At 49.3% G+C, this 12,504-nt stretch overlaps 1 non-coding gene across 1 annotated transcript; it reads left to right on the top strand.

Moving 5' to 3' along the window:
- Positions 1–7,924: 7,924 nt before the first annotated feature.
- On the top strand, positions 7,925–8,031 carry LOC126000092 (U6 spliceosomal RNA). The gene has a single exon (XR_007492459.1). It is a non-coding gene; the product is annotated as a U6 spliceosomal RNA (small nuclear RNA).
- The last annotated feature ends 4,473 nt before the right edge of the window (positions 8,032–12,504 follow it).

The raw sequence follows: 12,504 nt of genomic DNA on the forward strand, positions 1-12,504 counted from the left end.
GGTAGGACATTTTTCTTGCATGTAGCTGACCTAGGTTCGATCCCAGGCACCCTGTATGATCTCTTGAGCCCACCAGGAGTAATTCCTGAGCACAGACCCAGGAGTGGGACCTGAGAATAGCCAAAGAAACAAAAATTAAAAAGTGAGTTTGGGGCCAGGACTTTGACTCAGAGATAGATTTCATGTCTTGAATGTGATACCTTGAGGTTAATCCCAGCACTCAAAATAGAAACAAACAAAAAAGCTTGAATTGAAAATGCAACAACTTGCTGCCTCACTAAGTGACAGGATAGGGGCCAAGGAGATGGCTAATAGGGCTAGTGCTCTCAGATGTAAGAACATGTGTGTACATGCGTGCATATATATGTGTGCATGTGTGTTTATTCCTGGCTCTGTACTTAGGAATCATTCTGGCTAGGCTGTATGCCAGGGGAACACTGAACCACTATACGATCTCTCCAGTCCCTAGAGATTTTGCAGTTGGTGGGTACGTGTGTGTGTGTGTGTGTGTGTGTGTGTGTGTGTGTGTGAAAACAATGCCCACGATGCAAAAAACTAACAAGAAGACCCCAGAAAGCCACTGTGCTACCCTCCCCACCCCTGCATCCCTGGCACCAGAGGCCTATGTGGACTTCCGATGGCTGAAGCCACAGGCCTGACCTAACTTCGAAACAAGACAAAGTTGCAAGTGCTGAAGGGAAAGGTGGTTAGAGATGCACCCCCACCCCGCCCCACCCCTCCAAGGCCTGCTTGTTTCCAGTGGTGGGGGCGGGAGGAAGGGAGGAACAGAAGCAGCCACCAGAGACTAATTAAATTCATTAGTGAGGTTTTTAGAAGCTGGGGTAATCTGTGACTGGCACCAACAGGATATTAAGTCCGATAACTTTTATTGAAGGGACAGTGTTCTTTGTCAAGACCCACGTGTCCTAGAAACTGATACAGAGGCTCCTAACCTCAGATGGGGAATCCCCTAGGTGGGAGAGGCCCCTCCCAAATGTCTCCTTCCCCCCTCTGACCATTTCCTAGGTCAGCAAAGAACAGCCTATGTTCCCTGTAAAGAGGGGCGACATGCCAGAAAGAGTGAGACAGATTGGGGCCGGGGCGATAGATAGTACAGTGGGTAGGATGTTTGCTTAGCATGGCTGACCTGGTTTCCATCTCCAGCACCCCATATTATCCCCTAAGCACCATCAGGAGTAATTCCTGGGTGCAGAGCCAGGAGTAAGCCCTGACTGTCACTGGGTGTGGCTCCAAAACAAAAAGAAACAAAAGAAATGAGAGATAGGCAATGAATTGAACCTTGCCTGGTCCTCCAGTGAAAAGGGACCTAGAAGATCCTACTGTTATCTCAAAGATTTCACACGCTAGTGAGTTCTTGAGAATTGTATGAAAGATTTGCATACATAACTCAGGTGCTAAAGAAGTTGAGTTTAGGGCCAAGTGATAATACAGTGGGAAGGGGGCACTTGCCTTGCCTGCGGCCAACCCGGGTTCGATCTCCAGCATCCTCTATGTCTTCTGTGCATCACCAAGAGTAATTCCTGAATGCAGAGTTAGGACTAATCCCCGTGTAGCACCAGGTTGTGGCTCAAAAAGGAAAAATGAAAAGAAAGTTAGAGGAGTTTATTCAGCTCAAGGAGATGGATCTGGGGCCTTCTGCAATGCCAGGCCTCTCTTTTCACCTCAGTCTGATGTGTCTTTCTGGTCTGGTCTGGATTCTGCTCACCTCCAGCATCCATTCAGCTTGGTCTGAAATATTTTTTATCTGTATTTAAGCACCATGATTGTAGTTGGGTTTCAGTCATAAATGGTCTGAAATCTTGTTGCTGGGCCTCGCTTGGACTGTGCCCTGGCAAGTCTTGATTCCTAGACTTATTATACTTTCCTTAGTCTCGAGGCATGTAGGTGAGTCTCCTATGCTCAATACCTAGTCACAGTTGAGTCCAGCCTGATTCTGCTGCCCTTCAGGAGCCTCTGAGCCTACTTCATCCTGCCTTCTCTGGCACATGGCCCCTTCCTGATGATGTCATCTGTGTGGTGGTGAGAAGGTAAGCTTGTGAAGAGAGTATGGCAGGCCAGCCTGGCTGGTGTTTCCTAGAGTTGCTATTTTCCAACCTGGTCATCCCATCATCTCTTCTTGATAGGATACCTTTCAGGTGATTGAGATGAAAATATCAAATTAGGTTAATTTTAGGTTAACTAGTTAATCTGGTGCTCCACTAGTTAAATAGCCTATTTTCTGGCTCTCCAGCCTTCTCCTCCTGCTGTATCATTGCATCTACCCCACCTATTACTCAATTGGAGACAGAATCGACATGGAAGAAGTAACTTGCTCCAGATCCCCCATAGCCTTGCTGTAACTTCCAGACAACCTCTCTTTCTGCACCCCACCCCCAAACCTGCCTCTATGTCCTTAACAAAGCTGACCCATTCATCTGGTGATGGTGGACAGCAGCCAGAGGCCCAGGGCTGGCAAGTAACAATGAGGCCACACATGTGCAGAACACATTTAACTTTCTCGGACTTCCCCACATCCATGCTTTTGTTCATGCTGTCCTGTCCCCTAAATTTCACGAAATCAGTGCTCAATACAGCCTGCAAGAACTGAAGCAAACAGCATCTACTTTGCAAAGCTTTACCCACTACCTTCCCCTGGTATAATTTTTCCTCCTAATAACACCATAGCTTAACTTTTCTTGCAGTCTTTTGCGGGGGGGACATTGGTGCTTGGAGGTTACTCCTGGTGATGCTTGGGTGGCCATGCACTACCTGGAATCCAACCTGGGATTCACACAGGAACTGCATGTATTCCAGCCCTTTAAGTCATCTCAAGACCCTTTATTGACGTTTTGGTTGGTTGGTTGCTTTGCTTTATTTTAGGTCAGACCAGACAGTGCCCAAGGCTTACTTCTGGCTGTGCTCAGTGTTCTGGGAATGGAACTGGAACATGCAAGGCCAGCTGTACTATCTCTCTGGCCCTATTAAACTTATATTAGCTTCTCTTTTGTTTATTTTTGGGGGGCCACACCCAGCATTGCTCAGAGCTTACTCCTGGCCCTGTGCTCAAGCATTTATTCCTGTCTGGGTTCAGAAGACCAACTGGGGTTGTGGGGGGTCAAACCAAGGTTGGCTGCATGCACGGCAAAGACCCTATTTGCTGTACAGTCCCTTCAAATTAACTTAAGGCAGGTGTTAGTAAATAAATCCCATGAGCTATCTGATTTTGTTTTTTTTTTTTTTTTAAATAATTTATATTATTTATTTATTTTTTTTTGTGGTTTTTGGGTCACACCCGGCAATGCTCAGGGGTTTTTCCTGGCTCCATGCTCAGAAATTGCCCCTGGCAGGCACGGGGGACCATATGGGATGCCGGGATTCGAACCGATGACCTTCTGCATGAAAGGTAAACGCCTTACCTCCATGCTATCTGATTTTGTATAATCCATCTTCTACTTTGAGGGAGGGGGTGTTGGGCCTTCCCCAGAAGTACCTAGGGCTCATTCCTTGCTTTGTGCTCAGGGATCACTTTTGGCAGGCTCTGGGGACCATATGAGGTGCCAGATCAAACCTGGGTTGGCCATGTGCAAGACAAGTGGCTTAACAACTGTACTAATGCGTCAGCCCAACCTTCACATTTTTGAGAATATTTTTTCTAATCTTTGAGAATGATCCAAAGTTCACATGTTCAGAAAAGAAGTTGTACTGGAATGCAGTTCATTGATTTACATACTGTGTGTGGCTTCTTATGCACCGTGAGCTGAATTGTTGTGACAGAGGTTGTAGGGGCAGGGCTGTGACACCTAAGTTATTTACTGTCTGATCTTGTGTGAGATAAGTTGACTGATCCTGGACTAAAAGGCTTTACTCCCCTTCAGGGTGAATAGATTCCTCAAGTTCATTTCTGAGGTTGTCAAAGAGCACTTGGCCAGGCCTAGAGAGGTCTGGAACAACAAATATTAAGAGTTTCTTCTGAAATCAAATCTCAAACCTGGCAATGACCATAATATGACATTGAGCACATGTTATCTGCTTTGTGGGCCTCTCAGCTGCATGAGGGTTGAAGGCCCTTTCTAGTCCTGTAATATATTTGAGGGATGGGAGCATGCCTAAATATGCTCAGGGTCAGGGGTGGTGCTGTGGTGCATTGCTGGGGGCTGCTTCCAGTGGTGCTCTGGGGGTAGGGCGGGGTGGGGATGGAAGACACATACTATGCTGTTGATGGAGCTGATCACAAAGAGCACTAAGGAACTGGAGAAACAGTACTGCTGCTTAGATACTTGCCTTGCAAGTAGCTAACATATGTTCAATCTCTGCCATCCCATATAGTCCCCCAGTATCCCGATACCTCCCCATAAAAAGGAAGAAAAAGAGCACTAAGTACTGGAAAAATGATACAGAAATTAATGCTCTTGCCTTGCACACTGTTGACCCTGGTTTGGTCCCTGTACCACATATGGTCTTCTGAGCACTGTACAGAAGTGATGCCTGAGCACAGAGTCAGAAGTAAGCCCTGGACACCTCTAGGTACACCCCAACAGAGAGCCTATAGGCTGAGCCTTTTTTTCTTGCCAGTATATGTTTTAAGGCATTGTGGTGCTCCTGTTAATCCTTAGTCCTGTGATATGATCCTGGCAATTCGGTGCTAATGAGAACCTTGAGATAGAATTCAGGGCCAACTGTAGGGTTAAGGTGCTTGGTTTTCATGTGTCTGATTTGGTTCAGTCCCCGGCACTGTATATAGTCCCCTAAACACTGCCAGGAAATGATTCCTGATCAGAGTTAGCTGTAAGCCTTGAGAACCAACAGGTGTGGTCCCCAAACCAATAAATGTATAAAATAAAAAAGAAAGGAAAGAAACTATGAAACCTCATAATTCATATGGGAAGTTCAGAGTCCTATGCTTATGTACTTGCCCAACCCAGTCCCTCGACAATCCCCCCTCTATCCCCACAACCAGTCCTCCCTCCCACAGTCTCACTGATTTCCTCTTTACCATAAATGTTAGCATTCTTGGGACTGGAGTGATAGCACAGTGGGGAGGGTGCTTACCTTGCATATAACTAACCCAGGTTGCCTTCCTGGCCTTCCTTTGTCTCCTCTGAGCTCTGCCAGGAGTGATCCCTGAGCACAGAGCCTGGAGTAAGTCCTGAGCCTCACTGAGTGTAACCCCCCCAAAATGTTAGTGGTTTTGGAGGAGTCTACACCCAGCTATGCACTTCTGGCAGAGCTTGGAATAACGTAAGGGTGCCTGGGATCAAACCTGGGCTGACCACATGCATGGCAAAGTGTTCTTCCTTCTCTACTATTATTCAGGCCCCCCAAATATCAGAGTTCTTGACCAGGCCTTGGTGCCCTCTCTTCGCCTTCATTTCACCTCCAGTTTCCTGCTCCCTCGCTCATTCGCAACCTTGGTTAGAATGACACAGATCAGCCCAGGAAATCCAAAGGTGTGTTTGGGACAAATCAGAGAGCTTGGTCTTGCATTTATTCACTGGCCCTCCTTCCCCACAAGCACGGAGCGTAGAGAATGTCTCCTTTCTTTGAAAACCCCAAGGCAGGAGCAGAGCAGGTGTCTCTTGCTGAGAAGTGCCTATGCAGCCCGCTAGAACTTCTGGGAGCCATCATGATGGAATTTGATAACTGCTCCAGACTTACTGTCTTGGGAGACTTAGCATCTCCTTTGAGTGCCTGCATTCCTGTCTTTGGTTTGTGCTTCACTTTCCAGGGGACTGTAGTGGCCCAATGCCTCCTCCCAGTCCCCAGAACTTCAAAGGAGGATGTGATGCCCTCAGGCACCTCCAGGGGTGCTCTGTTTTGTTTGTTTTAGGCCACACCCAGCAGTGGGGGGGGGTTACTCCTGGCTCTGAGTTTAGGAATTACTCTTTGTGGTGCTCAGGGGACCATATAAAATGCTGGGGATAAAACCCAGGTCAGCCACATGCAAAGCAAATGCCCTACCCTCTGTACTAGGCCTTGAAGTGGGGTGCTCTTTTGGCTTTCTAGGGCAGGGTCCTGGAGTCGGAGTCGCAGCTGTGAGGGAAATAGGTTTCTTTAGTCAGTAACCCTCCCCCCTCTCCCTGATTGGGGCTTCAAGTCTTGCTCATCTTGCCACATAACCACAAGCCCAAGGGCTGGGGCGGGGTGAAGGTGATGAGGACAGGGGACTAGGGGCCTTCCGCCAACCTCAGCAGCCTCTTCTTCCTCACAGGGGCCCCCCTCCAAGGCGAGGGGCCATCCCCCTTCCAAGCCAATAACTGGAAACTTCCAACCCCACCCTATGCTCTAGAGCTAAGAGGGGGCTTAGCAAGGGGACCCCCACCCCTTCCTTCTTACTCTTTGGGCGGTCACCTGAAGCTCTTCATCTGGATGTGCTTTCTAATTTTCAAAATGCTCTCCCACTGCCATAGTCATTCACCCAAGTCTCCTGACAAGCATCTGCTAAGTCTGGCTTTAGTTATTCGTTTATTTTGGTTTGGGGACCACACCCAGTAGTGCTCAGGGCTCATGCCTAACTGTGCTCATGGCTAACTCTTGGCAGGGCTCTGGGGACCCCTGTATAGTGCTAGGGATTGAATCTGGGTCAGCTGTCTGAACAGCGATCATCTTACCCCTCTGTGGTAAGCCTGGCTTTACCGTCAGACCTTGCCCACTCAAAAGTGCCCAGAGCCCAAAAGATGGCTGACTCTTTCGGGATCACATGCTGTGCTGGCCTTCCAGCCAGAGAGGGCTTTCCTCTCTTCCTTATCCTCCTCTTTCTCTTCCTCCTCCTCTGAGGGTGGGATGAAGAACCCCTAAAAAGAGATCCTCTCTCTCGTGACCCACTCCCCACATCTCCTGCCTCCCTAATGCCTCCCTGTGCACAGAGAGCAAGACCTAGGAAGTAGAGGCCAGAGTGGAACTATGAGAGGACTGAGAACAGTTGGGAAAAGTGTTCTGGAGCCCCCAACAGAGGGTGTAGATAGCAAGTTGTGAATCAGCCAACCCCATGCCAGAATCAGGCAGTGACTGAGGGGCCGAGGAAGGAAATGGGGCTTATTATAAATAAGCCCGGAGACACCCCAACCAACAGAGCTTGCAAAACCTTTCTCTTTCGCCCTCCCTCTTCCTGATTTCATATCACATGGAGGGGGTGGTGGAAAGAAAGGAACAGAGAGAGGAGAATGCACTACCAAGATATTTGGGGTCAGAGGCCCCTGGACTTGCACTTGCTCAAGGAGGTTTGAGCTAATTTCTGCAGGGAAGCCAGCCCCATGGGTTACGTCAGCTGGGTCCCTGACCACAGATTAGACCCCTAATGCTGGCCTGAAACTCTCTCTCTCTCTCTCTCTCTCTCTCTCTCTCACACACACACACACACACACACACACACACACACACACACACCCTATCACGGTGGGGCAGCATGATAATTGGCTTCTGCTGACTCCAGAGAAAGGGGTGTTTTGTTTTGTTTTGTTTTGTTTTGTTTTGTTTTTGAAGCAGAGGGTCCAGCTGTTCGTGGGGTAGTTTCCATTTTGTTTGTGGTTGTGGGGGAGGGGTGTCAGGAGCGGGAAATGGCATGAAGGAAACTGTCACTTCCTTTCCAGAGAATTCCAGAAAGGTTTCATGGACGCCGGGGTATTTCTAGAGCGACGGCTGGCCTTGGGAAGGGGGGAGGCGAGGAGCCGTCAAGGAAAACCAAACTCTGAGGCCCAGCTGACCATCTGGCCCCCATGTTTGCTGAAGTTTGTGTGCAAAAGGCCACGGGGGTGCTGGAGTCCCTGGTGGGGCTGAGTTGGGGGGAGTAGTAGATGTCAATGCACTTCACAGAGCCTGTGGACGTGGCTCTCATATAGGGGCTGTTTCCTGAGGAGGAGGGGCAAAGGGGGTGACGGACATCACTTGATGTGTTCCAATGACAGCCCCAGAAAGAAAGGGTCTGTACGTGCTCGCTTCGGCAGCACATATACTAAAATTGGAACGATACAGAGAAGATTAGCATGGCCCCTGCGCAAGGATGACACGCAAATTCGTGAAGCGTTCCATATTTTTAAAAAAAAAAAAAAAAAAAAGAAAGGGTCTGTACCTTGGAAGGGGGCCCAGCTGTGTGGCGCAGAAGCCGCCCAAACCACTTCTATGTTGCTTGTTTTTGGTTTTGACATGCAGTCAGAACTACAGAGAGCCAGAGGTGTGCATTGTGAGGTGGTGACTGTAGGCACCCTTTCTCTCTCTCTGTCTTTCTGTCTCTGTCTCTCTCCTGTGGTGCTCACATACACATCCAGGTCAGCCACACAGTCTCAGGGGCCCTGTGCTGTGTTCAGGCTTTCCTGGTAGCCCAGTCACTGGACTCTGGGAGCCAGAAATCCTCCAGGGAAAAGACTGGAGGGAGCTGGGCCTTGACCACCCTGAGTGGGCTTTGGAGCCAACAAGGAGCTGTTTTGTGACCTGCAGTTGATGGGGTGGGGTACCCATTGCAAGCCATTCAGGAAACACTGTCCAGGGCTCAAAGCTGGCACCGGGGAGCGATGTCCCTTTGCATCTCTGGGGACACCAGGGAAAGGAGCCCCCTGTGTAGGCCTCTGGTTTCTTTGGTTTCAGTTTCCTGGGAGAAGTTTATTTTGAGGGACTTGGTGGGGGGTGGTGTTCATTCTTCTGCTGGGGAGAGTGAGTGAACATGCAAATGAATGTCTCTCCACCTCTCACTTTAAAATCCCCCATCTTAAGGGGAGTCTTCTGGACTGGAAGCTTTCAGGGGGCAGCTGCAGTTGTGAGTTGTGGCCAGAAGGGGACAGTTGCTTCCTCTTCCTACACCCCTTTACCTGCACTTCAGTTTCTGGCAGTAGCCAGAGTCAGCTGGGACTGCTAGGCCCAGCCTCAGAAGTAGCCCCCCCTGATTCTGGCTCATTCAACCCACGCCAAGTCCGCAAGGAGCTAATTGGGCATGTAGACATAGAAACTGCAATTCGTTGATCTGGAGAGATAGTACAGAGGGTAAGGCACTTACTTTCATGTGACCAAATTAGCCCCTGCCTTAAGCCCCAGCACACATATGCACATGCATGATCAGGAGTGATTCCTGAGCAGAGCTGGGAGTGAGCTCAAAACAACAGAAAGATTGCAGTTGGCTCTTTCTTTCTTTCTTTCTTTCTTTCTTTCTTTCTTTCTTTCTTTCTTTCTTTCTTTCTTTCTTTCTTTCTTTCTTTCTTTCTTTCTTTCTTTCTTTCTTTCTTTCTTTCTCTTCCTTCCTTCCTTCCTTCCTTCCTTCCTTCCTTCCTTCCTTCCTTCCTTCCTTCCTTCCTTCCTTTCTTTCTTCTTTCTTTCTATTTCCTTTCTTCCTTTTTCCCTCCCTCCCTCCCTCCCTCTTTCCCTCCCTTCCTCCCTCCTTCCTTCCTCTCCATCTGCTCCCTTCATTGCCCCCATTCTTTTGTTTGTTTGTTTGTTTTGGGGCCACACGCAGTTGTGCTCAGGGATTACTTTTGGCTCTGTGCTCAGAAATCGCTCCTGGCAGGTTCGGGGGATCATAGGGGATGTAGGGGATTGAACCTGGGTCTCTCCAGGGTCGGCAGCATGCAAAGCAAATGCCCTACCATTATGCTATCACTCTGGCCCCTGACCCTTATTATTTCTGAGGTGACCTCTGCCAGGGTTACTGGGTGACAGAGCCTCCCGGCACACTTCTGAAGGTCGCAGACTAGTTGTGGTACTCCCACACTTAACTGCTGCAGGAATCACACATTTAGTGGTAGGGCTCACACCCTGGGGGTGGTGATACTTGTCAGCACCCACACTCTTGGTGATGGTGCTGTCATCCGCAGTTATGGTCTTTGCTGACATCTCACACTCTGGTTGTGGTGCTCCTAAGACACCTGGTTGTGGTGTGGACAGAGATGATGCACTTGGTGGTTTCATCAGAGATCCCAGACTGCTGAGCTGCTATGATCACCTTTGGTGATCCCATGGTGCTAGGATCAAACCCGAGACCTTATCAGCCTAATGCTTGCAAGGCAAATGAGCCTTGCCCTCTGGATCCGTCTGTTTCTTTTCTTTTGTTTTGTTTTCTGTTTGTTTGGGGGCCACATCTGGATGTGTCCTGGCTCTGTCCAGGATCTTTGCTCAGGGGTCACTTCTGCAGGGCTTGGGAGAACATATGGGCTTGGGTCAGTCACATGCAAGGCAAATACCCTGCCATCTGTATTCTGTCTTTAGCTCATGGATTTGTGTGGTTCTTGGCTTTTCCTTTTCCTTTTCACACAGGCCCTAGTGTTTATTGCAGTGTGGTTTCCTATAGCCAAAACATGGCAGCACCTAAAGCATTTACTCTCGGACCAATCCCTCTTGGGATTGACGACCAAGGATTCCACCCAGAGCTGCATAATCCTCTCTTCTTCTCTCACCTCCTCTAGCAAAGTGCGGTTTGGATGGTTCACAGCAAGGGCGTTTGGGCCATACACATATCTTGTTGCTGGCATTCTCTTCCCAGGAAGCAGAGGACTTTCCATTTATCAGGTCAGGGCTGTGTAGAGTAGGCAGTGGACGTGGTGGTGGCCCTTTTCCCAGCAAAGCCCTGAGCTCCTCCTCCACTCAGCCCACTCTTCACCGCAGGCTCTTGAGCCAGCTTGAGCTTGGGCTGTCATTCTCACGAAGGCAGGCCTGGGGGAGGAGGAAACAAGATGGAACTTGTGGTTCTGCTGGTCGGTCAGGGCAGCTCTTAGCTACACAGAGGCTCTGGACACCCACAGTGAACACAGTGTGCTCATGTAAAGCAGGATGCAAGAATAATCAGATGTAGAGGCCAGAGAGATAGCACAGCGGTAGGGCATTTGTCTTGCACGAAACCTACCCAGGACGATATTGATTCGAATCGTGGCATTCTATATGGTCCCCCATGCCTGCCAGGAGCGATTTCTGAGCACAGAGACAGGAGTAACTCCTGATTGTTGCTGGGTGTGACCCAAAAACAAACAAACAAAAAATAATAATCAGATATAGAGGTTGGAGGGATAGTGAGATATTTGTCTAGCATGTGGCTGAGTCTGGCCCGAATATGGTCCTCCAAGCACTGTCAAGATTGATCCTTTCACAGAAAACCAAGAGTAAGCCCCGAGAATCACCAGTACAACCCCCAAAACACCCCAAGATATGCAGATGTAATACATATAGGTGTGACGCCCACCTGTGCATACAGCCTAGTTTTTGTTTGTTTCCAAAAATAGTCATTGGCCTCATACTTACTGATCAGTGCTGTCCATCCATTCATTCATTTACCCTTCACCCACCCATCTATTCATACATTGGTCCATTTATGTACTCACCCATTCATCTGTCCATTCATTCATCTACCCACCCACTCATAGTCCATCCATTCATCCATCCATCCACTCATCTGTCCAACCTTACATCTATCTATTCATCCATCTACCTACTCATCCATCCATTCATTCATCCATCTACCCATCCATCCATCTACCCATCCATCCATCTATCCATCCACCCGCCTACCCACCCACCCACAGATCATTCATGCCTCTGTTTCACAAACACAAACTTCCTGCTCCCTGCCAGGAGTAATGCAAGATGCTGAAATGTCACTAATGACCAGCACAGTCATCCCTGCCCCCCAAGGAGGCCACTCTGTCTGGGGGGGGCAGAAAGGCTGGTTTACAGAAGCTCCCTAGGCTGAGAACAAGGGCTGTGAACTCACAAGCAGGACCGGCTGATCTGTTTAGAGAAGTCAGGGCCGAGCAAACCCAGAGACTGGGCCACATCGGAATGCCCTAATGCCCTGGGGGCGGGGCGGGGAGCAGACACCCAGGAGTTTCATGTTTAGACAAAGTGGGATTAGGTGAAAGTGCTCGCTTTTTCTTTGATTTTTCTGAAATTGCATTCTGGGCCAGATAGCTGGCCTCTAGGGGGCTGGGAATCACAGAATGCAGCCTTGGGGCACTTTCGCTAGGGAGATCAGACCTTCCCACCATCCATGGCTCTGGGAAGCTTTGTAGGCCTCTGCAAACATCACAGGCAGAGCATTCTCTGTTCTGGCCAGGCCTGGCCTCTTGCTCACCTCCTGGGAAGCTCAGACAGGTTGAGCTGACAAACTTCTTAAATGTTTTTGGTGGGGATGGGTGGAAAGGTGTGGGGGTGAAGGTAGGGGTGGGGAGAGGGCGGACCCAGCCCTGTGGGCTAACGGAAAGGAAGTGGGAGAGGCCTGGGTGTCTCCTGTGGGGGAGAGTGGTCATTAGGGAGGTCACCCATCATCCCCCATCCCCTTCCTCCCCTTTGCCCTTCTCAGAAGTTTCTCATTTATTTTTAGACCAAGAAAAGGTTTGATTACTCCAGCACTGTCCAGAGAGTGTCCAGGAGGTTGGGGTCCAATGTATTACTTAGATCTTCAGATATTCAGAATCAAGCCAGGGGACTAGAAAGATAGTGCAGTGAGTAGGCCAACCCAGGTTCAATCCCCCGCACCTCATATGGTCCCCTGAGCACCACCAGGAGTGATCCCTAAGTAGATGTAAGCCATGAGCA

This window comes from Suncus etruscus, chromosome X (genome assembly GCF_024139225.1).
Source record: "Suncus etruscus isolate mSunEtr1 chromosome X, mSunEtr1.pri.cur, whole genome shotgun sequence".
Lineage (NCBI taxonomy): Eukaryota > Metazoa > Chordata > Mammalia > Eulipotyphla > Soricidae > Suncus > Suncus etruscus.